Raw genomic sequence first — 25,717 nt, 5'->3', positions numbered from 1 at the left:
GAGCTGTTTCCAGTGTCTCCCATCAGCTTTGAACTTACAGTTTTTTTACCCTCCCCTTGGCCTTCTGACTCTGGGATTTGAGCCCCTGTTTTTCCTCTGAATGCTGGCTGGGCTTCCCCTCCAGGTCTCAGCACTCCAGGTGTTCCTGCTGTTGACAGGCCCTAGATCCCTGGATGCCAGAACTGGGGAGGCCTGCAAATTCCAGAAACAAAGGGGAGAAGGAGCCTTGTCAATAGTGGAACTCTATCCCCTCTCCTGCTTTCTTTCCATTACTTCCCATTATCTCTAAGAAGGCGGGCGAGGACCCTAGCATGCCTTCCTTAAGGAAAGAGATTATAGTAACAGTGACATTCTAGCTAATCTTCCTATACACATTTATGACTCCTGTTTTAATTAACTAGCCAAGAGCCAGAATGGCTTCATAAGTGAACTAGGGCTACTTTCGAAAATTTCAGCCTGATTCTGCCCTCACAATCCGTACTCTAGACCCAACTTACATGGTTCCTTCAGCACCTACAGAGTGAGGTATCTTCAGTATGGGCCAAACCACACTCACCTAATCCTCACCTCTGCTTTCTACACAGAAGCCAGCACGGTTCTTTCTTCTTTGACTAGGAAAGCTGCATGAACAATGGTTAAACAGAACTCTTTTCTATTTTATTTGAGGGACATCAATGGGAAGAGATTATACCTAACATCTGAGAAAAAAACAGAGAAGGAGGAGAGTTACAGGGCAGCAGAGAGAAGCTGAAGGGGAATCCGAGTCCCAGGAAGAGGCCTGGGGAGCGGCACCCACCGTCTCTGTCTTATGGAGGAGTTCCCCACACCTGCAGAGCCCACCCCTCTCTGGTTTACAGCCAGGTACACACATGCCCACATTCAGTAGAATTCATAAAACCAAGGCAGAGCGCGAGCATCTGTGTCTGGGCTTGGTGTTTACAAGCCTCCCCTTGGGCCATGTGTAGTAACTCCTGTGGTCTGCCCTAGGGTCCCCTGAATCTGGCGTGCCTATGTGGAATGTTACTATTTCCTCTACCTTTGCAAATTTCCTTTAATCTCAACTCAGCATTTCTACTTGTAAGCCTGCTGGCCATTTGCTGTTTTGTGTCTGTATTGAGTTCTTGAAAGCTGGACTCACTCGATTCCCTGGAATTAGGGTACTTATTATAGAGACACTTGAGAGACAGGATCCTCAATATGTGGCAGTTACTGGTCCCCCGCCCCCCAACATCCACACCCGCATCTCCATGTGGGTGCACACTGCTGGCCTCACTCACGCCATTGCCACACATGTCCCTTCATGCCAGAGAGAGAGAGAGAGGGGAGAGAGAGAGAAATATTAGTCAAAGATAAAACCACCTACACAGGAAACATTCAGTACCCCCCACGCCACCCCATGATGGCTTTATCTAAAGAAGATTTAAATTTCAAATGGTAAAATATGCATTTAAATTTCCCCAGCCTTCCATCAGTCCACCTCTGACCCTACCTTCTGCTGCAACTTGAGTAAACTTGAACTAGTAAATAGAAGTAATATTATATTTTAAAAATTTGTTTATGAGAAAAAAAAAAAAAGCATAACGGTGGGGGAAGTCCACTGGCAGGAGTTCCCTTATTCATTCAGCATGAATAACAGTGAAGACACAATCACAACTCCACATTTTAGCAACAGCATAAACCAAACCAGGCAGCAAGTGGGCAATTCCCTTCTGTTCCAATACGCCCCAATTAACACAAACTGAGGAAGGAATAAATTTAAGCAGAAACAGCTTATCAACATACAATTAGCACTCAATAATTTATCCCTGTAATGCCAGATCAAATAAAAACATTGTGTCATAAATCACTTACTCATGTACGCCACCAACCCCTATGCTAAAATGATCTTTCCGTTGATTTGTTTTCTATTCACCACCCTTACGCCACAATAGGTTTTTCTTTCTTTCTTTCTGAGATCCAAGACAGTCAGGCAGCTGAAGTGGCATTTTCTACTCTCCAGAGTCAAGGCTACATTAACCATAAACAGAAGTATAAGGAGGACCAGCTCCGACCCCATAGAACATGCGTCTACCTCCAAATGGGACAGCCACCGACAGCTGCAAATAAATAGGTGTCTGGTCCTCCAAAATTTCTAAGGAAGGGAATTCCTCATTTAGCCTTTCTAAAGTATTTTCAGATTTCAATCCTTACAGGTAAAATAATTTTCATAAATCTTCCATCCATAGCCTCTACTGCATTTAAATCAACTGATGCTGGTTCTATGGAGATAAAAACCAGCCTGTCGTCATTTTCTTTATAATAACTTCTGTAAATCTACAGACAATCATTAGGTCCCTTGAATGCCTTTTTCCTTGGTTCCTTCACCACCAAATCTTAGTCCTTTAAGTCTTTTGTGTTGTCCACCATCTCTTTGTAACCAAATGTTTCTCCATCCTTTTCCTGCTAACCTTGTTTCCCAGACTCCCTTGCAACTGATTTAGCCAAAGAACCCCAGTGGATTCTTCAATTCTCTTTGCGGTAGGCAGAATAATGCCTTTCCCCAAGGAAGTCCACATCCTAATCCCCAGAATTTTTTAATATGTTACCTTACGTGGCAAAGAGCTTGGCAGATGTGATTAAGCTAAGGATCTGGAGATAGGAAGACTATCCTGACTTATTCAGGTGGCACCACAGTTATCACAAGGGTCCTTATAAGTGAGAGAGAGATGCAGTAGAATTGGAGGAGATGTGAAGGCAGATGCAGAGAGGAGAGGGGTGTAGACAGGGGCCCAAGAAATGTAGGCGCCTCTAGGAGACAGGAAAGGCAAGGTACAGATTCTCCCCTAGGGCCTCCAGGAGTGCAGCCTCCCAACACTGTGATTTTAGCTCAGTGAAAGTGGTTTTGAATTTCTGGCCTCTGAAATGGTAAGACAACACAATTACGTTGTTTTAAGTCATATAGTTTGTGGTAATTTGTTACAGCAGCAATCAGAAACATTCTCTTTGAGGTGTCTAGCTCTTTATCTCTTCCAAGCTAAAGAGCGTAAGTTTCATTCCAAAACTTAAGTTCTGATGTGGTCTGCACACTTGGAAATATCTAAAGAGCTCAGAAGGCAGCAATCACTGAGAATGGAAGGCATTCAATTTCCAGAAACCTGGATGTGAAGATCTTCTACTTAGCCTTCTCTAGCTTTTGGTTTCTTTCCATTATAGAAATTTTCTAATATATACAAAAGTAGAGAGAGTAGCATCACAATCCCCTATGTACCCACCATCTTAGCTTCAACGACTATGAACTCATGAGCAATCATGAATCCTCTGCATCCCTATAATTCCCCCTTCCCTGGGTTATTTTGAAGCAAATTCCAGATATCATTTCCTCACAAATACTTCAATATCTATCTATAACAGATAAAAGATAATGGTTCTTTTTAAAATATGACCACAAAACTATTGTTGAACCAAAAGAAAATTGATATTAATTTCTCACATAATTAAGTATACAGCCAGTGTTGAAATTTCCCTAATTGTCTCACGATTTTATTTGCATTGGGATCCAAAAAGGACCCTCCATTGAAATTATTTAATATGTTTCTCAAATGTCTTTTAATCTATAGACTTCCCTCCACCACTTCTTCTTACAACTTACATGTCAAAATCCACATTATATATTATATGTTAAAGTCCACAGTCTGAGTTTTATGACTTCATTCCATGATGTTTAACATGTTCACTGTTGTGTATAATTTGGTAGTTAGTCCTAGTGGATTTATTAGACTCAGGTTCAATTCTTTTGGCAAGAATATGTCATAAGTGGTATTGTGTATTTCACCACACTTTCTGGTTCACTCTCTTTTTGTCATGTTAGCAACCATTAATGAACGCTGCCTACATCTACTAATTTATTAGGGATTACAGAATAATGAGATTATTTTTTGTAGAAATAGGGTCTTGCTATATTGCCCAGGCTGATCTCAAAACCCTTGCTTCAAGTCATCTTCTCACCTCAGTCTGCCAAAGCACTGGGATTACAGGCATGGGCCACCATGCCCAGCCTCCTGGAATGATGAGATTCAAATTCTGTTTTCCCTTCTTTATTATCTAGAATCCTTTTACAAACAGTAATTTTCCCTAATCGATTATTTGGTTACTGTGAGATACAGTTCACGTAAGAAAGGCAGAATAAAATAATGATTCATCCACTGTATTTAACAGTTTTCAAAATAATTAGTTTGGTCAGGTGTGGTGTACACTTATAATCCCAGCAACTTGGGAGGCTGAGGCAGGAAGATTGCTTGAGCCCAGGGATTCGAGGCTGCAGTAAGCTATGATTGCACCATTGCACTCCAGCCTGGGCAACAGAGTGAGACCACATCAGGAAAGAAAGAAAGAAGAAAGAAAGAAAGAAAGAAAAGAAAGAAAGAAAGAAGAAAGAAAGAAAGAAAGAAAGAAAGAAAAGAAAGAAAGAAAGAAAGAAAGAAAGAAGGAAGAAGAAGGAAGGAAGGAAGGAAGGAAGGAAGGAAGGAAGGAAGGAAGGAAGGAAGGAAGGAAGGAAGGAAGGAAGGAAGGAAGGAAGGAAGGAAGGAAGGAGAGAGGAAAGAAAGAAAAAGAGAAGAGAGAAAGAGATACAGAGAGAGAGAAAGAGAGAGGGAGAATAAGGAAGGAAGGGAGGAAGGAAGGAGGAAGGAAGGAAGGAAGGAAGGAAGGAAGGAAGGAAGGAAGGAAGGAAGGGAGGGAGGAAATTATAATGTGTTGGCTTCTGGGCATCCTTCAAAGGTGGCTGATAATGTTGCCTGTGTTTTTATAACAATAAAAAGATTGATGCAAACGTAATTGCAGAATTATCTCATGTATTCAAACATATTTTATGTGCTTCAAACCAATATAGTTATTACTCTTACTAATATTCAAATTGACCCATAATTAGCCAGTGGAAACTTCTTCAAGTTAGGTCCTATGATTTTCTGATGCAACATGAATGGTCTTTGATAGCTTTCTTGCTCTGTAATATGGTAAAATGATCCAGTATCATCTTGTATATCTCCTGCCCCCAGCCTGGAATCAACCATTTCCCACAAGAAGCCCTAGGTCTTGGGAAAATACACTTAGAGATGACAATCTGTATGCTAAAGACACTCATTGCTAATAGATTGGTCATTGTTTCCAGGCCTCTTTGGTAGAGAGAGCTAGGAAATATATTTTTAAAGAAAGTATTTCATGAGTTTAAACTGTTCATTCCAATTCCGGGTCAGTTCTATGGAGTTTTAAACTTAAGCTCATTAATCTTACATCTGTATTTTCTATTTCCCACTCTGTAAAACATGATACACAGTGACACTAACATCATTATTCACTTACTTGACTTTAGAATACTCCAGAAGAGTCTCTGAAAACAATACTAACACTTCTGCCTACAATAGTATCAATGAAAACAGTTCAAGGTGCTTTTTTTCCTTGTTTTTGCTTCGTTATGTTTTAGTGCAGTCCTTTGTGTTCTGAGGACTTAAACCACTAGGGCTAGATAGGACTAGAGAGGGTAGATAGGGCTGGTTTATGCACACCTAGTTTACCATTTGCTCTATCTTACATAAGCAATTTTTAAGCTATAATTTATTTCACTTTATAATTAATAGAATAATTCAATAGATCTAATTTGTCTTTTATCTGTGAAAATCATGTGATTGACTTTTATAAATTCTACCCTATCTATAAGTTGGTGTCTACATTAGGAAATAGAAACCATTTCATTCCAAATGGGAGGTAAGGATTTAATATAGAGAATTGATTACAAAAAATATCAAATGACCTGTAAGTGCAAAAAAAAAAAAAAAAAAAAAAAAAAAAAAAAAAAAAAGTTTAGCCAAAACTTTATAACTGCAAGAAAATGCTAAGACTGGAAAAGTGAAAGGGGAAAGTCATGTTACTCAGAGCCCATGAGCTCATCCACACCATGGAATACCATGGCTGCTGAGTGAAAACCCACGAGAAAGCACATTCCCACTGATGTTGCTGCCTAAAGCACAACCACATCAGGGTCCCTCCATCTTCTAATCTCACCTGAGTGCCTCTTATTGGTGCAACCAACAAAACTTAGCAAGCAAAGGGGTCTGAGTCATGTAGGAAGCAGGTTTCCAATCCCAGAAATGGGAGAGAATTGAAAGGCAGTAAGGAGCAGAGTATCAACCAACAATCTATCTATCTGCAGCTCATCTGTCCGGAGGTCAACACTTAGATACACTTTTCAGTCGAAGCAATGGACTTGCCTGGTTCCTCTTAAGATCAATGGCTCAGGATCGAGATTAAGGGCATAATCTCTGGTAAACACATGGAAAAAAAACAACTTACATGAACAAATCTAAAACAATAGCATTGGCCTTGCTAATATCAAACAATACTCATCTTCTCTTCTATTCTCCATCCTCCAGCCCCTAAATACCAGCAAAGCAAGGGTCATATGCTAGATATATGGATATCTAGGCTCAGAGAAGCTAAGTAACTTGCTTTTGAAATTTATTCTTTTTAATTCTTTCATGAGGAATTATTTACCAATTAAATAGGACAGCAGCCCAAGTAGAAACAGAGACATACACTGAAATCTGTTAGCATCAACTGTTACAGTCATTCTTCTCTAGATGACATATTGTTGCTATATATAGTTTAGATATGAGTAATGAGAATGTGATTGCAAGCCAATATTTAGGGAAAAGCTAGGCTCATCACGACTGCTGCTCTGATGGAATGTCTTGGTGATGGATTTAGTCTTATATTTTCTCAATTTATTTTTCTCTGGGATGCTTTTCTATTGAGGGTATTAAATGACTTACATTTCATGGACAGAGAAGGACACTTATTAATTGTGAAATCTTGGGCAAGTTATTTGATCTTTCCAAGCTTCCTCATCTATGAAATGGGGATAATAATAGTATCTACCTCACACAGTTATTTATGAGGATTAAATGAAACAATGCCTATAAAGAATTTGGAATAGGACCTGACATATGTAACTACTTAATAAAGTGGGCTGTTCTTATTCTTGCTAGAGAAATGCTAAGAAATAAATGGTCATTTTAATTGTCAGCTAAAAGTAATCCTATTTGAACATTTCTTCTTATAAATTATAGATAATACTCAATCCAGGAGAAGTTAATGATGCCAGTAAAAGAGTCACTGAAAGTAGGAAGAAAATCTGATATAAATAAAGAGTTAAGGCAAATACAGAGGTCTTCATGCTCTAGAGTCAAAGAATCTATGCTCCTCCGAGACCAATAAGGAGGATAATCACGAATTTAAGTAATTTTTTTTTTTTTTTTTTTTTTTTTTTTTTTGAGATGGAGTCTCGCTCTGTCACCCAGGCTGGAGTGTAGTGGCCGGATCCTGGCTCACTGTAAGCTCCGCCTCCCAGGTTCATGCCATTCTCCTGCCTCAGCCTCCCGAGTAGCTGGGACTACAGGCGCCCGCCACCTTGCCCGGCTAGTTTTTTGTATTTTTTAGTAGAGACGGGGTTTCACCATGTTAGCCAGGATGGTCTCGATCTCCTGACCTTGTGATCCGCCCGTCTCGGCCTCCCAAAGTGCTGGGATTACAGGCTTGAGCCACCGCGCCCGGCCGAATTTAAGTAATTTTAAGTGGGAAAAAATAACTTAAGTCACATTTAATGGGAGGATCATTCTGAGGAATATGAGAATTGTGAGAACGTGCTTCTTATAATCTTGATAATTCACATGAGCAGGCCACCTGCTTTAAATTGGAGATGAAGAATTGGAGAAGTATTGGGAAAGAGGGAGACATGTAACATATGCAGCATGAATCAAAGGAGAGAGAGGCAAGAGCAGAGAGAAAGACAGAGGGAATCATTTGTTAGGGAAGTCAGAGAGAAACTTCCTCCAACTGTGCTGGAGAAACCCTTGTTCCCCTCATTTAGCATCAGAATGTCCTGCTGTGCTATCCAATGTAGTTAAAGTTGAAGGTCTGGCTTCATGGAAAGAAGGATGCAAATGTTCACATTCCCTAGAAAGAAATGTAAATTCACAGCAGAACACACAGCTAAAGTTGATAACATCTCACCACAAAATATTACTCTGTGATGCAAACCTTAGTGCTTCTTTGTGATTCAAGATAGTTATGAGAGTTAGAGAAGTATGTTGAGATGATGTTCCTTCCATTATAGTCACAAACTCACACACACACATTTATATATTTCTACTCAGACACACACACACACAATTATCATGAATGTAACTACTCCACATGCAAACTAACACAAATATATTGCATCCTGGCAACTCAAATCAACAGCTGTCAGCAACATGATTTTCTGAAAAAAATAATTCTTGGCAAATTTCCAGACAAAAAGGACAATCTCTCCTTCATTAAATGGCAGTTGCATTCCTGGAAATTTCAGGGACCATTAAAATCAAGCAAAACTAATTTGTGCATATATGTTAAATGGAACTAGATTCAAAGTTCAGATAATTGTAAATAGATCTTGTGAGACAGTCAAAATTTTTGTGGGTCGCGGCACAAATCTTCAATATCTAGCATCCCTGGTCCCTGTTCCCAAATGTCAGTGTTCCTTGATTATTGTATCAATTAAAATTGGGCCCCATCTCTAAAATTTCCCTGCCCCTGGCTCTGGAAGCTGTACAGCCATTGTTGAGAAGCACTGCTATATCATGTCCATGCTCTTGAAGGGAGCCAGCAATACCCTAGGTGAATGAATACACTATTTTAAGGAAATATCTCCATAGCACAAAACATAAGCGTACGCATTTACTGTGGTGGTGCTCCTCACAGAGCCACAAGTGTTACAGACTCAGTCAAAGAGGCACTGAATGACCCTAGAGCATCTCCACATAGAGAGACGTATACACACCGCCCCTTGGCCACATCTGACCACCCACGACAAGGCTGCCGGCAGCATGCCATAAACCTGTAGCTACATCATTCTACTCCTGATTAACAGACCTGGACATCCATCTGCTCACCTACATGTCCCACAGACAATACCTTGGCAACAATGTCTACTTTCCTATGAGAAATGCTGCCTTGGAAGACCACAAACAGGGCCATCCTTATAATTTCTCCAAAATTCCATTCATCTGTATGTGTGGAGTATCTGACAGACAGGTAGCCAGCCCTGAGGACCCACTGGTCCTATCTGGGCTCTGCTCAAGCTAGGTGGAGTATAATGAGTGTTTATTAAAGGAAGCCATGAGGGACAGTTCTTGTTACACTGAGTACAGGAAATCTAATGACCCTGATCGTTCCTGAGGCTGAATCTGGAGGCTTATCCTGGATTCTGGGAAGTGCTGGAGGCCTCCATAAAAAGAGTTCTGTCATGATCGTGACTCCACTGCAACTCCACTCTGCTACCAACTCCACTCTGCTACCAACAGGCCACGTCCCCCTGTGGCACTAAGTTCAAATTCCAAGGGAGAAATGTTATTGGCCTGGCTTATCCTCCTCATTCAGGCTTCAAGTTACGGCTCATCCATTAACTTGGGATAGGCCCTTTCCCTCACCTCAGTGTTCACCATCATGGACAGAGTTAAGAGTAGGGACACCTGGTCCACTGCCCACTCAGCAGAGGCAATGGGAGGAGTAGATTCTCTGCAAAAGTAGAATGACAGAGACCACCCTAAAATGGCTGATATACCTGCCATCCAGAAGACTAGGTGAGCTTTCCAAGTAGTGGCAAGACAAATGCTTCTCAGGTCTGCAAGAGAGAAGAGAAAGATGGAAGATAGAGGCAGTGCAGTGTAAGAATGTATTTATCAACCATGCTGACTTCCTCTAAGTTTCATAGGCTAGTAGCCTAGAACCACTGGACAAATATGTAGCTTTCCCAGGAGACAGGGAATCTGTGTTCTTATATCCTATGACATCATAGGTAAGCAGTTTAAGTGTGACCAGAAATCAGTAATTTAAATGTTATGAACTTCTGTTATCCCCTTTCTTAATGGGGAAAAATTCTCCATACCTTTCAGAAAGTTGGTGCAGTAAGTAGGCCCCAGCTTTTCTGAGAAGTCAGATAGGAGGTGCTGGACATATTTTAATAATGCTAACTCTAGAGAGGTTTATGAGTAGTTTTCAAGAGTCAGTACACTTTCCAACTCTGGAAATTTGGAATACCTTTGTATATTTTTAGAGAAGCAGGTCTCAAACGAGGGTCAATTTTGGCACCCTCTCCCCAACACCCCCAGGGGACATTTGACGGTGGCTAAAGACATTTGTGGTTCTCACAACTGGGTGTTGGGTGAGTTGGCACTGACATCTCTTGGGCAGAGGCCAGCAACACTGCTAAACATCCTACAATGCACAGGACAGCCCCCACAACAAAGAATTACCAGTCCAAAATGTCAATAGCTCAAGGCTGAGAAACTCTATTCTAGGATGAGAGTCCATAGCAAGCATTATTCACATTCGCAAAGGGTCCATGGCCTAAATTAATTTAAGATCCCCAGCTCTAGACTTTGGCCAAAGGCCACAGAAGGCTCCACTTAAGCTTCTCACTTCATGCCTGGCTCTTTCACCTGCACCCTAGGCAAGCCACACAATCTCCTCTCTTCGCATACCCCTAGTTCTACCACTGAGCTCTCCTTACAGAAAGGAAAATCCCTGTCCAAGCAACAACTCATCTTTGAACAAACCAACTCTCTACCTGCTTCTCGATTTCCTGGGCCAGTTAAAGAATTTTGACATCCTCACAAAACCTCAACCTATCTTAACACATACATATCAAGCTGCAGAGTCCTTCTCAAGCCCAGATGGCTACTCCATGATTCATGCTTGGCCAATGACTATTTCTCTGCTGCCACTAATCAACTCTCTTTTTGCTCTACCTGTTGCTAGATTGCTTCTCCATCTCTATCTCCCTCTTCCGCTCCACATACAGACAAATCAGGCTTTCTAAAAGGAATGACAAAGCAACAAAGCATCATTTCCCCACTAAGCAAATGGGAGCTCTGCCCAGAGGGAGTCAGCTGAGCTGCGACGCATTAGGGACTGCCATGTTGGCACTACCAGAGGTTCATTCTATGCAGTAACTGAGCTCAAAGGCCTCTCTGTGAGATGTACTTCAGTTCTCTGCATGGAAGGGAGCCCTCCGTGTGGTTTAAAACACCTCCACAAAGTACAAATAAGCACACTAAGCTACACAGTAAAACACAGTCTAACATCACCCAACCTCCACCATTATATGCTGTTAAATATTTAATTAAGGGGTCATATGAAGCAAACTGTTATATACACAATAAAGAGGGAAAAAAGAAAAAACAAAACACAGGTGTAGAACAGCCTGGTAGTGAGTACGATTTTCATTTGCTTTTACCCAAGGGCATTTGGAGAAAAGATTGTTTTGTCAAATATTTATCCATTTTTTCATTTTCTTGAAACATGTCTTTTCCAGAAAGAAAAGACATTTAACAAGAATTAAAAACATGTGTTTAAACCATTTAGAAAGTTTAATTTTCTTTAAAAATGGTTTCCGGAGCTGCGGTCTTCTCCAAGTTTTTGGAGTTGCATTTTCACCTGATCGTATGTCAAGTCTGACCTGAGTAACCCTACGTGGGCCTCTGTCAATCACATGGAGTTTTCCTTGGACCACCACCAACCCCCAACCCGCCCCCAACTGAGTTAATTTGCCATCCACTGGTATCTGCTGCAATAGAAAAGCTAATACTAACAAAAGACCTGACACAGTTGTTTGATACGAAGGATTTGGTTTTCTGGGAGCTTGTTTCCTATCATTGTGGAGGTTATACAGCAAATTTCTGGAGGAAGGCCAAGCAGTTTTGAATACTGTAGTTCTGAGTGGCTTAGTCCCATAAACGTAATCAAAGTCTGTATTAAGTTTATACCTTGCAGGTAATAACAAGTGACACAAAATGTAGTAAAAGATGCTGGACACAGCCGAGAAAAGTTAATGAAATATGAATGAAAGAAAACAATTGCCTTATCTATTGTTCCAACCTGGGCTCCTAATCGGAGCTAGAGCTGAATGAAAGGAGGTGCCAAGCATTAAGCTCAAGAAAGAACTTGAGTGCAATAGCTGGAACTGCTTCTTGTGGTTTTGACATGCCTGAATAGCATTTCAGGAGCTGACAAACTAAGCTACACCTGACCTTGCAGCTGGCAGCATCTGAGGGTGAAAGGTTAAAGATAAATTGTTCTTTAACAATTTCTCTGTCGTATAATATTTAAAGAAAAGCAAAATGGAATGGCACTCTTTCCATACCTTCCAGCTTCTTTATTCAGAAGAAATAAAAATAGTGGACTTGGTGCTAACTAAACCATACCTTGTTTTCCTTATTTTATGAGACAGGATCTCACTGTGTTACACAGGTTGGAGTACAGTGGCACCATCATAGCTCACTGCAACCTCTGCCTCCAGGGCTGAAGCAATTCTCCCACCTCAGCCTCCCTGTAGATGGGACTACAGGTGTGCATCACCATGGCCAGGTAATTTTTTAATTTTTTGTAGAGGCAGGGATCTCCCTATGTTACACAGGTTGGTCTAGAACTGATGGCTTCAAGCAATCCTCCTGCCTCAGCCTCCCAAAGTGCTGGGATTACAGGCATGAGCTACCTTGCCTGACTAGTTTTCTTTAAAGAGATGGATTTTTGAGCATGATGTTTCTCTTTTCTCCAAGATGTGGCAGCAGCCAATTCTTCAGTAATGGCATGCCTCTAAGAACAGCTATCTTCATCATCCATACCATGAAATAGACTTGTAGCCTTGTAGCCATTCCAGCCTTGAACAAGGAGGCTCCAGCCTGAACAAGAAGGCTCTTTTCTTTTGAGGACATGAACACCTATTCCTACTACAACAATATCAAGATCCTCTAAATTCTCCCCCAAATTTTTTTCCTAGAGCAAGTGAGGAGTCTTGCAGGAAGAAGGCACCTTTTTCTGAATATAATATGGCTGCATTCAGAGATTCTTCTTGTTAAACAGGCCTACAGAATGTATTCAAGAGAAATTCCTCCAAAAATGGAGAAATTCAAGACTTTAATCATGACTTAGCATTCACTTTCACAGATTCACTTAGCATTCACTTTCACTAAACTAGAAGCATAGGAATTATGGGTTTATTTTTTATTTTTTATTTTTTTGAGACAGTGTCTTGTTCTGTCACCAGGCTGGAGTGCAGTGGCATGATCTTGGCTCACTGTAACCTTTGACTCCCTAGTTCAAACAATTCTCCTGCCTCAGCCTCCCAAGTAGCTGGGATTACAGGCATGTGCCACCATGCACAGCTAACTTTTGTATTTTTAGTAGAGACGGGGTTTCACCATGTTGGCCAGGATGGTCTCTATCTCCTGACCTCGGTGTTCCGCCCATCTTGGACTCCCAAAGCAATTATGTTTTGCTACTGTTGAAGTTGGCCAAATGTTTGATCACCTGAAACTTATTTTACCCACCAGTATATGTCTTTGTTGTTGTTACCAACTACCTGGATAGATTCTGATTCAATATATAAATATACAGGTTACAAATGTCATTATATGTTATTAAAATAGCTTTAGTGACCAGGAGTACAAAAGTAACACAGGTAGAAATCAACGAGGGGATTAGTTTGGTTATGGCATATTTGCAGCCCCAGTCTTCAGCTAGCCCAGCAATCCTACCTCCAGTAATTACACCAATACCAGACTTTCTTCATTTCATATTTTTGCACCTGAAGTGTGTGAAAGCAGTTCAGTTCCAAATGACATACAATTTTATGCTCAAAATCTCATTCGGATCCATGAATCCAAACCAAACAAGCAATGGTCCTCAGCTGCAGGAAGGAATAAACAAAGCAGATCCGTAAAGACATGCTGATGGCAAATGTATTATTATTTTTAAATTTGGACATGCATTTCATACATAATTCTAAAGTTCTTTAGTAATAGATATTTTTTAAAGTAGCACCATCAAAATCAAGCCACCAAAAATTAGAGGGAGAGAGCACTAAATTTTTTTAAGGAGACAAAGATATATCATGAAGACTACAGAAGCATATGAATCTCAAAGTCCTTAGAGAAAAAAACAGAAACATGTAAGCCGTGCAAAAATATAAGATAAGAAGTACTGCTCGGGTAGGAGGGAAGATGTATTTTAAGTTGAGCAAAGATCTGATTGTACTTTTGAAGTACTGAGAACAGGAAAGGAGGGAAAGAGCAAATAAAACCTCAGGATTGCTCAACGAGAGTAACAAAGGATAACGGAGTAAAGAAACATGCAATTGGTATTTATATTTTTTGTTACAGTGGCCAAGGAGCTAGAGGAGTTTCTGTGTGATTACAACAAAAAAATGTTAAGTTTCCTTATATAGAAAGTCAAAGACTGGGATAGAAGTGAGGAGAAAAAACAAAACCAAAGACTAAAAATCAAAAACATAGACAGTGTGAATACTGTTTTACCAAATCCTAGCAACTCTTGAAACTTTATGGAAAAAGACAAAGAAAATAAAGGAACTCATTTTGCTGAGAACGATTGTGTCTGTGCATTACATATGCTATAGTTTGGATGTTTGTCCCTGCCCAAATCTCAAAAAGAATTGTAGTCTCCAGTGTGGAGGTGGCGGCTGGTGGGAGGTGTTTGGATCATGGGAGCGGATCCCTCATAGTTTGGTACCATCTTCATGATAGTGAGTTCTTGCAAGATCTGGTCGTTTAAAAGTATGTGGCACCTCCCCCTTTTCTCTCTCTTTGTCTCTCTCTCTGGCACTTGCTCCTGCTTTCACCATGTGATGTGCCTGCTCCCCCTTCACCTTCTGCCATGATTGTAAGCTTCCTGAGGGCTCCCTAGAACTAGATAGATGCCAGCACCATACTTCCTGTACAGCCTGAAGAATCATGAGCCAATTAAACCTCTTTTCTTTATAAATTACCCAGTCTCGGGTATTTCTTTATAGCAAGGCAAAAATGGCCTAATACAACAATGTATGTATAAATATATATTCCCTAAATTCATTTTTAGAATTTAAGATTTAAGTTGCTAAGTGAGAGTTTATTTGAGAAAACCAGAGTTGTTCTAAGCATACTACTTAGATAGCAGTTAGTTGTTCTAACATACTACTTAGTTGTTCTAAGCATACTACTATTGGTTGTGGCTAACCTCCAAAATGCTGCTTAGGTGCTATGATTAGATTTGATGGAACAAACTTAATATTCCTAACCTAATATGTGAGCTTATAAAAACTAGTGAAAGAATGAATAACACCTCATCGATCAATATTGGTCTTTCATCCACAAAGAAATATATTAAAGCTTACTTTTCCTCAAGCTACAAAGGAAGCTACCATTGAGGAAAACAGAATATACAGTCTTTAAACTTGATATGATTTACATTCAGTGCATAAAACAGAAAAGAGTGGGCATTATATTAAAGCTTCATCATGTTTCTATTAGGAAGACCAACAGACATGGAAACCAGATGCCTTCAAAAAACAAAACAAAACTCTAAAATGATTCTATCAACAGAAAAATGGCCCGGTCTCCTTCCCTTAAGCCTGCTTTTCCATTTCAGAATCATTTGCTCAAACATTCTTGCCCTTGCCCATTATCAAGCAATAAGCTATCTTTGAGTCTGGTTTTTGGTCCATACCACCAATCCAGACCACATGGGAATCAGGAAGAGCTAGAGATTAGCAGATGAAGGGCCATCTGGAATAGAGTTCTGAAGATATTTCCAGGCCACAGCACTGAGGACCAACTGCCAGAATAGTCTTGGGCTAAGACGAAGAAACCACCTGACAAGTGTAGGTGGGATCCAGAGGAAAAACCAAGGGTGGTGGAATTGATTCACTAGGAAATAACGTACCATATTTATGCATTCCCTCTGGGGGTTTGTTTCAGCTGCACTATGTAGGAAAAAGTAGTAGGTCTTGCAGGTTAGAAAACTGTCCTAAAAATAGAACTGGTGCAGGAGGAAACTTTGAGAAGGGTCATAAGGAGAGGGCACACTTAGAGTGAGCATGGGGCCTTCTGGGCTATTCTTTTGCTAGTGCCTCATTTCCCCAAGATGCTGTGAGATTCAAGAGGCAATGAGAATGTCAATAATGATCAACAACATGACCAGGCCAGGAAGTCACCATGAGAATAGGCAGCGTGCCCAGGATGAAGGGGCTGGGAGTGCAGGATGAAGGGGATACATGCACTGAAAGCTCTGTGCAAAACATGAGCAGAATTTCATTCCAGGCTTTTTCAATAGGCTGGGGAGAAGCTTTAATGCACTGACAGTCAAGATAACTTCTTGAGCATTGTTTTGAGATTCCTCTAATTGCCATCTAAAAGTCAAAAGGTAGGAATTCTCTTCTTTCTCATGGAGTACATGAAGTTATGAAATTTCTTTTCTCTCTCTACAGCTTCTCCATTTTCTTTCATAGGCCATTCCAAGTCCAAATCCTTTACTTCCAGGGTACATTTTCTTCTCTGCTCCTTAGATCTTTCTATTCTTTCCTCTACTTCCCACTGCCATCCCTTCAGCATCACCACTACTAAGAAACTGTGGAATCTAAGCTATTGGCACTGGGTTGCCTGTCTTGACAGTAAAATGGGATCCACGCACTTCACTCTTGGTTTAGACACCTGTAGGAACCCATGGGGGATAAAATGAAATGATGATGTGGGTTACATGGGTAGATCCATTTGTCCAAATTATTAAGATTTTTTAATGTACATTAAATTTCTCTCAAAAACTTAAAAATGATTGAGTAGGGGGTAGGGAATGGGTGTAGATAAATATAAAGCAAGAATAATAATTACTGAAACTGAGTGATTGGTACATAGGAATTCATTTTACTATTCTGTTTACTTTGTGTATGTTTTAAATTTTACATAACAAAAGTTGAAATGGTGATTCCTATGTACTATATCACAGCCATGATTATCTGTATGTTCATTTCTATATAATCATATCTATTCATATACATTCATATGTATACAGTTGCTTCTTGAACAACATAGATTTGAACTGCATGGGTCTACCTCTCATGCCTCCCCTGCCACTTCCTCCGTGTTTTCCACCTATGCCACCCCTGAGACAGCAAGACCAAACCTTCTTCTTCTTTCTCCTCTTCAGGCTACTCAACATGAAGTTGACAGAGATGAAGACCTTTATGATAAACCATTTACACCTAATAGACAGTATTATATTTTCTATTCCTTATGATTTTCCTAAAATATTTTCTTTCCTCCAGCTTACTTTATTATAATAATATACTATATAATACATATAACATACAAAATATGTGTTAATTGACTATTTATGTTATTGGTAAGGCTTCCAGTCAACAGTAGGCAATTAGTAGTTAAGTTCTGGGGAAGTCTCAAGTTATATGAAGATTTTTTTACTGCACAGGAGTTTGTATTAGTTTCCACACTGCTATAAAGAACTACTGAAGACTGGGTAATTTATTTAAAAAAAAGTTTTAATTGACTCACAGTTTTGCATGACTGGGGAGGCCTCAGGAAAATTACATTCATGGTGGAACATGAAGGAGAAGCAAGTACCTTCTTCACAAGGCAGCAGGAGAGAGAGAGAGCAAGTGAAGAAGTGTCACATTTGAAAACCATCAGCTTTCATGAGAACTCACTCATTATCAAGAGAACAGTACAGGGAAAACTGCCATGATCCAATCACCTCCCACCAGGTCTGTCCCTTGACACAAGGGAATTACAATTCGAGTTGAGATTTGGGTGGGGACACAGAGCCAAACCATATCAGGGTCAACATCCTTAACCTCCATGTTGTTCAAAGGTCGACTGCATACACACACACACATACACACACACACACACACTCATACACATATTCCTGAGAAGTGGAGACACTCATTTCAGAACCATCTGGTCCTGATTTTATCACATGTGGTTCGCTATTCACTCAGTGAGAAAAAGAGGGCTTTGACATCTATCAGCCTATCCAACATTTGCATTGACTTAACCATTCGGTTATGAAGTATTTTAGCTTTTTTTGACCTCCAGAATGGCAACTGGGTGACTGGAACACATCTCCTCTGCACTGAGATTTGCAATAACACCACTTTATGTAATCCTCTCTATCCCTTGCCACCATCCAAAACACTCGTCTGTGCTCCATTACTCAGGATGAAAATGGAGTCTGCAATGTGATATCTCAGGGAACCCCTAGGTGTGTGACCAAATACTTTCCCCTAAAATTATCACTCTGACTGACAGTACTATTACAGACAGTGTTCTTCTCATTCTTGCCTGGCAGTTTATTTCCTTTTCACTGGTATGTTCTTAAATTACCAAAATATGTACAATCTATGATTTTCACTAACTCTCTAGCATGTTTATTTCATCACCTCAACATGGGTTACTTCCTTCCCATCCTGTTTTACCTTTCTCAGTTTTGCTGCCTTTTCCTTAACATAATCTCTTACATTATCTGGATTAATCTCTATATCAAATGAATGTATTCCAGTAGAAAAGAAAGGCCACATCCTAGAACTCTTTGAAAATAATCTGTTCATAAACCACTCACTAAACATTTCAGTGTAAGACAAAATACTTAATGATTTAGACAAATGAAGGATAGCTTAGTATGAATTATGGAATATTTAAAAAGAAATATCCTAAAAATAAAAAACTATTACACTCAGTAGAGGACAGAGGCTTACGAATGACTGGAAGTAGGAATGCTTGCAGACTTATTTTGATGAATACAGAATAATGTTTTTTAATTAGCATACCAATAACTTTGTGAGTAAATTTTTGCTTCTCAAGTGCTGGGAATGGCATGCCTTCTAATGAGGTTGATCTGCAAACCCACTTCCACTATTTATCTGCTTCATAGATACTTCTTCTTTCTTTAAATATAAGACAAATCAGGAAGATCTCTGCCTCAATTTTTATAAATTTTGAGTTAGTGGAGTCTAAATTCATGAAATTCAACTACCATATGGTATCATACAATAAATCAAGGGTTTTTAAACAATTGTAACCTGGCTTAGACTTTTCTCAAGCAATCTACAGCTCTTCATACTGTTTCCTACACATACGTGAGATGGTAATGTTCACAAAGTAATCCAGCATTGATGTAGATGGTAATTGCAAAATGTAGAAAAGAAAAATTCTGAATTCACTAAAACTAGGCACAAAGAACATGATAGCACATGGTTGATACACAGCAGCTGGGATAAACATACATTGGGCCAGGTGGGTTCACCTCCCTCCACATACCCTTATCTCAGGTTTTCCGGGGACCGGTCCCCTTCTCCTTTCCTTCTCATCCACATGACTCCTGCAAACTTCAGCCTTCATGCTGGGTGATCCCAGGCCCAGCCACTTACTTTCTGCACTTTCCTTTCAGCTAGAAATATTTAAGCTTTTGTCTTGCCTTTCTGCCAAAGTGTTTTTGCTTTTTTTTTTTTTTTTTTTTTTTTTTTTTTTTTTTTTTTTTTTGTGAGACAGTCTTGAAACCCCGTCTCTACTAAAACTACAAAAAACAATTAGCCGGGCGTGGTAGGGGGCGCCTGTAGTCCCAGCTACTCGGGAGGCTAAGGCAGGAGAATGGTTTGTTTCTTACAATGGTCAAAATCACTAAATTTGAATATTGATTCACTACTATTATTTAATCTATAGTTCACATGCAAGTTTTATCAACTATCCTAAAAATGTCCTTTATAACTTTTTATTTTCTTGGTTCACGATTCAATGGAGGATCACATATTGCACATTTTTGGCATATTTTTATTATGGTAAAATACATATAACATAAATCTACTATTTTAACTATTTTGAAGTGTTCATTTCAGTGGCATTAAGCACATTCACACTGTGATGCAACTATCACCACCAAAGTAGTTTAAAGAGTCTTTATCACCGGGACTCAGGGTAGGTCTGAGTCCTTGGCCAGAGCTGTGGGCTTTGAACCCAGTCAGAACAAGGACCTTAACTAAGCTATGACTAACCTGGCACAAATAAAACAGTACAGTAATCTCTCAGTGTCAATGAGGGACTGGTTCCAGGAGTCTCCTCAGATACCAAAATCCGAGGATGCACAAGTCCCTGAAATGAAATGGTGTAGAATTTGCATGTAACCTAAGCATATACTCTCATATCGTACATGTTCACTACAGACTCTTTTCTGAATATTTGTGAACACAGCTTACTTGAAACCACGGATGTGAACCCACAGACACAGAGGGCTGACTGTATTTAAAATGAGGCGAGGTACAAATGTCCTTGATGTACTAAAATAGGCATTCTTCCATACCCAGCTAACGTAAAGAATAATGGTTAGACCACAAATTTAACACTCCAGGTCAGTCCTGAGGACATATGTAGGTATTTCATTAGTAAAAGTGTACCAAAAGTCGAGGTTAACGGAACTTTACATTGAAGATGAAAAGAAGAGGAGGGAACTATCTGAAATCCCCAAAGCATTTTTTTTCTCACTTAAGCTCCTCTTTATGAGCTGCAAGTAAATTTTCCACATTGTGAATTTTCAGAGACAAATTCCTCTTGTGTTTCTCTCTGTTACCCAGCTCAAACTGATCTGGATGTGCCTGAGCAAAAATACAATTAGGTAGAGAAATCTGTTTTAAAAAACAAAACAAAAACAAAAAACAAGTGTGGCCCAAGTGTGTCATTAGAATTAGTTTGCATATTTTATCTAGGGAAACTATAAGTTGGTTTCCGAGGTAAATATTCAAGGCTGTTTCCAAAGATATTCCTGGGAATATGTAGTACATATGCTTTGTATCTCTGAATTTTAGACCTTTCCAAGGTTCCTGGCTGCCACTTCAGAGAGTGGGGGTTACATTTATGTTTCAGCATCCTGAGTGAGTACTCTGGGTGTGGAGACTGAATTTGAATCAAAGGACTTAGCAAATTTGCCTTCTAATTCTGAACCCAATAAAAAGAGATCCAAGAGGAGCAGCAAACAGGACACTTGAGGTAGCAGAAAAGGAAGGAAACATGTTTCTAGCACCTAGCAGGTACCAGACACGGAGCTAAGCAGTTTACATACTGCATGTTATTAATCCCAACTTCATCTCTGTTTCCAACCCTATATTTTACAGAGAGGAAAGCAGGGCCCAAATATGTGGAACGTAACATATTAGTATGTGACAGAGCCTGAACTCAGGCTCCTGTGGCACCATGGGGTCATGCAGTGTTGCTTGTCTGGGCAATCCCGTGAACAATCGGTTTCCAATAACAGATCAATGGCAAGCTGGAAAAACATTTCAGGTGGTGTGCCACAAAGCATTTCTTAGAAGATATTTCCTGCCTCACCTTTATCATTGGCTGGAACAAATCCACCTGATGTGCATATGCTTGCAAATGCTTTATATGAGATGGGCACTAGGTATATTAGGTAACTAAATCGGGATTGGAGAAAATACAGACAAGCTGGAGTAATGGACTGAATGGAACAGGATGTTACAATGAGGTAAGTGTCAAGGTCTGCATATAGGTTCAAAAAGCCAATTGTACAATAATACATGAGAGAAACCAAGTTTAAGAGCAATGTCTACAGACATTTTTCAGGCAACAATAGAGTCAGAAACAATTCATAGGGTCATGTGGTCACAGACACATAATTCTAAGCTATATTAAAAGATGTAGAACATCTACAATAAGCATGGTAATATTTCTACTTTGACCTGCACTGATCAAGCAATGATCTAAAAGAAGCATTTTATGCCTTCAATAAATATTTATTGAGTGCCTTCTAAGTTACTAGGTACTGTGTTAGGCCTTGGAGAGCGGGTGGAGAACAAAAAAAGACACAGTCTCTATTATCACAAAGCTTAACAGCCCAGAAAATGCAGGTAAAGTAAAATGTACTCAGAGAATGAAGAGGAACTTAAAACTATGTCTTAGAGCAACAATAAAAGAAATGGAGGATTTTTAGCCTTGAGAAAAATCTTTCTTGAAGTGCATATGACAGGTTGATAGGGAAAATAGAGATCATGTTTTATGGTAGATTTTACACTATTCAAAACATGTCCTGCCCCTCTTGGTGAAAAGACTATGCACCTTCGGCCCACAAATGTTAGGGCTGGCCATGCAACTTGTGAAACTCCTCCTCATGGAAGAATTATGTATCTCGATCATCATTGGCCTCCACAGCAGTCACATGACTTGCTTTGGCCAATAAAATGTAGGCAGAAGTGATTATGTAAAGAAAATTCAGCTAGCAACATTAGGAGTGGCAGTCCATCCTGGTTGTGGCTAGTAGAAATCTGTTGAGTAGATTTGGTTTCAAGCAGTAATACAACTTCCAGTTTATAACAACAAAAGAAAGAGCCTCTTTTACTAAGCATATGCTATCTTAGCCAAAACCAGAAGTGAGGTTGTTCACCAATAAGCCCAACAGAAGCACCAAAGCCTGTATTCTAATTATTTTATTGTTTGGTTGGTTTGGTTGTTTTGGTGTTTTGGTTATCTTTTTTTAATATTTCATTTCCATAGGTTTTTAGGGAACAGGTAGTATTTGATTACATGAGTAAGTTCTTTAGTGGTGATTTCTGAGATTTTGGTGCACCCATAACCAAAACAGTGTACACTGTACCCAATGCGTAGTCCTTTATCCCTCACCCTGCTCCCACCCTTTCCTTCAAGTCCCCAAAGTCTATTGTATCACTCTTATGGCTTTGCATCCTCACAGCGTAGCTCCCACTTATGAGTAAGAACATACAATGTTTGGTTTTCCATTTCTGAGTTACTTCACTTTTTTATACGTAGAGTCTTACTCTGACACACAGGCTGGACTGCAGTGGTACAATCATGGTTCATTGCAGCCTCTACCTCTCAACTCAAGAGATCTTCCCACCTTAGTACCCCAAGTATTGAAATTACAGGCATGTGACCCCAGGCCTAGCTAATTTTTTGTTATTGTGGTTTTAGAGACAGGGTCTTGGTATGTTGCCCAGACTTGCATTCTAATTGTTACTATTTCCCAAAATTAGATGGCCCAACTATCATTAACACATATTAGTGCTGCCAATTTTACTGTAATAGTGGGTTTGATTCAATTTGTTCCAATCAATTTTATTGATATATAAGGACACCTGCAGTGTATCACATGCAGTTTCAGCTAAAAGTTTAGTGATCAGGCTGGAAATAAAAAAAAAAAAAAATGCTTGACTTTATTACTAATACTGTTGATGCTACTCTTGCACAGTAATCTGCTTCTACTTAAGTGACCAGCATTAGGAAATGAGTTATCATTGGTGACCTCTAAGTGAAATTGTAAAGATGTCAAATAACTTGGTGGTTTGCTTGTACATGAAAAAGTAGGATAACATGCTTCCTTTTCTTCATTCTGTTCAATACTTGAGCTTTTACTAGGCACTCAAGTCCCTTTGGAAACCAATTTATATATTTATTACAATTAAGAACTGCTGCTTCTAAAAGGGACTGCAGAATGAACTTCAATTAGACTTTATTTGCTGGGATTTGCCCTCCTAGCTCCTCTCTTTCACTTATTCCACATTTGTGAGGTTGCATTTAAATTACAATTCACCTTTATGACCACCTGAGCAATTAGTTTGCATTCTTAGAAGAAGATATTGCTCAAGTAGTCCCTCCTCAACTAGAAGGATATCTCAATTCCAAATCTGTGTAACTGACACTGTGACAAGGGAAAAGTTGTTCTTTTCTTACATTATCATTAGCTACGACTTCCAGTGTAAGCAGCAAATATCACATGCTTATTTTGAAAGCACTCATGAGGGTTACCATGATACTAGAAAACATGGTCTCATATATTATAATCCAGTTGGAGAAATGAAAAGAACATAAAACATATTAAAAATGAAAAAGCTGAAGAACAAAATCTTTAGATAACAGATCAAGATAAAATAGTTAATCTGCCACTATTTCAAAAAGAATTGCACAAAAAATAATTGTATTTATGTTTGGAGGAGGAAGAGTTTGTATTAAGGCTAGGAAATATTACACAATGCCTAGCACACAGTAGAACTTACTAAACATTAGCTGAAGAAATGAATGGAGTAATAAGATGGCTCAGAAAGAAAGCCCTCTTAGAAATGAGACCAAAATGATGGGATTTAGCTCCACCTGTGAGGACTTTTATATCCTAGATGTGGAACTTGGGCTTCATCTTTAGGTAAAGGGAATGTTGATTGTCCCAAATTCAAGGCTTGCACTCCCTGTTAGGGTATCATGGATATCTTATCCTTCACTTTCCCACTCATAAGTGTTATTGGTCTTCAACTATCTGCCTTCTAAGACTACTGCAGACTGAAGCTATCTCACCTTCCCCAGGCATATCTCAGTATTTCTCATCTGTTTAATTCATTGGGTAATTAATCACCTGTAGTTTTTAATATAGCCTTATGATAGTTCATTTTAATGTGTCAGCTTGACTGGGCTATGGGGTACCCAGATATTTGGCCATTCTGGGTGTTTCTGCAAGAATGTTTTTGGATGAGATAAACGTGTATAGCTAGACTAAGTAAAGCAATTGCTCTCTCCAATGTGGGTAGGGCTTATCCATCAGTTGAAGGCCTAATTAAAACAAAATGTTAATTCTCCCCAAAGAAAGAAGGTCTAATGATCTTTGAACTGGACATCATCTTTTGTCCTGCTTTCAGACTTGAACAATAAACATTGGTTCTTCCTATGTTTTGAGCTTGCCAACTTTTGGATTGGAACTACACTGTCAGTTCTCCTGGTTCTCAGGCCCTTAGACTCAGACTGAAACTAAACAATTCACTCTCCTGGTTCCAACTTGCTGGCTAACTCTAAAGATCTTGGGACTTACTAGTCTTCATAATTGCATGAGTCACTTCGCTGGAGAATCCTGACTAATACAGCCCTGTTCTCTTGTCTTAAACTGCTATTACAGTATTTCAATCTAGTTTAGCCTTTCTACATGTTTACAGCCGGCTTTTCAAACTAGATTGTAAGCTTCCTTAGACCTGAGATTAGGAGGTATTCAACATCTGTGTCTCTTTTAAGGAGTTACTGGGGACTTGACTGTGGAGAACAGTGTGGTTACCACATGTAGTTTGGCAGATTACACCCTGCACAAGGTCCCCACTGAGAGGACAAGTGGGATAAAAATCTAGCACCAGGTCCCCTTTACCAAGAGTGGCCTTGGCACAGGGCTATGCTCATCTGGAGGAAGAGAAGTCTGTTTCTAATTCTCCAAGCCATTGAATGCGCTATTGGATGCCCTAGACAGCAACATTACAGGTTGGTCCCAGCAATGGGCTGTGTTAGCATCCCAGAATAATACAGACTGCCTGCTCTTTTCAACATTTGGCAGGTCTCACCTAGCTCCATCTTAAAATGGCCAGAACTAAGAATCAGGAACTCCTATAATTCTTCCACAAAAGACTCTAAAGGCAAATGTACCTTCAGTTGACTTGGAATTGGAAAAATACATATTATAGCAATGACGGTGTTCCCATAATCTCCATATTTAAAAGTATACTAGTCAGGCTTATTAACTGCAAGTACCAGAGTCCAACTTCAAGAGATTAAGCATAAAGATATGTATTGGGTAGCTCACAAGAAGACTGGAAAACCACATGTGAAAAACAGGCAGGAAAGACGCGGGTTCAGTAACAACCAGGTTCAGAACCAAAATGGCACATAGAGTCAGCCCAATGAAGACACCTCTCCCACAACCATTGAATACTTTACTTCCCCAGCAATTGCCACCACCTGCCCTACAAGGATTTCTCCACTACTTCTGCTTCCTTGCACCACTATCTCCGAATGCAAAATCTCTGGCAAGAGTATCT

Source organism: Rhinopithecus roxellana, chromosome 14 (genome assembly GCF_007565055.1).
Source record: "Rhinopithecus roxellana isolate Shanxi Qingling chromosome 14, ASM756505v1, whole genome shotgun sequence".
In the NCBI taxonomy this organism is placed as follows: Eukaryota; Metazoa; Chordata; class Mammalia; order Primates; family Cercopithecidae; genus Rhinopithecus; species Rhinopithecus roxellana.
This window is presented reverse-complemented; position numbering follows the sequence as displayed.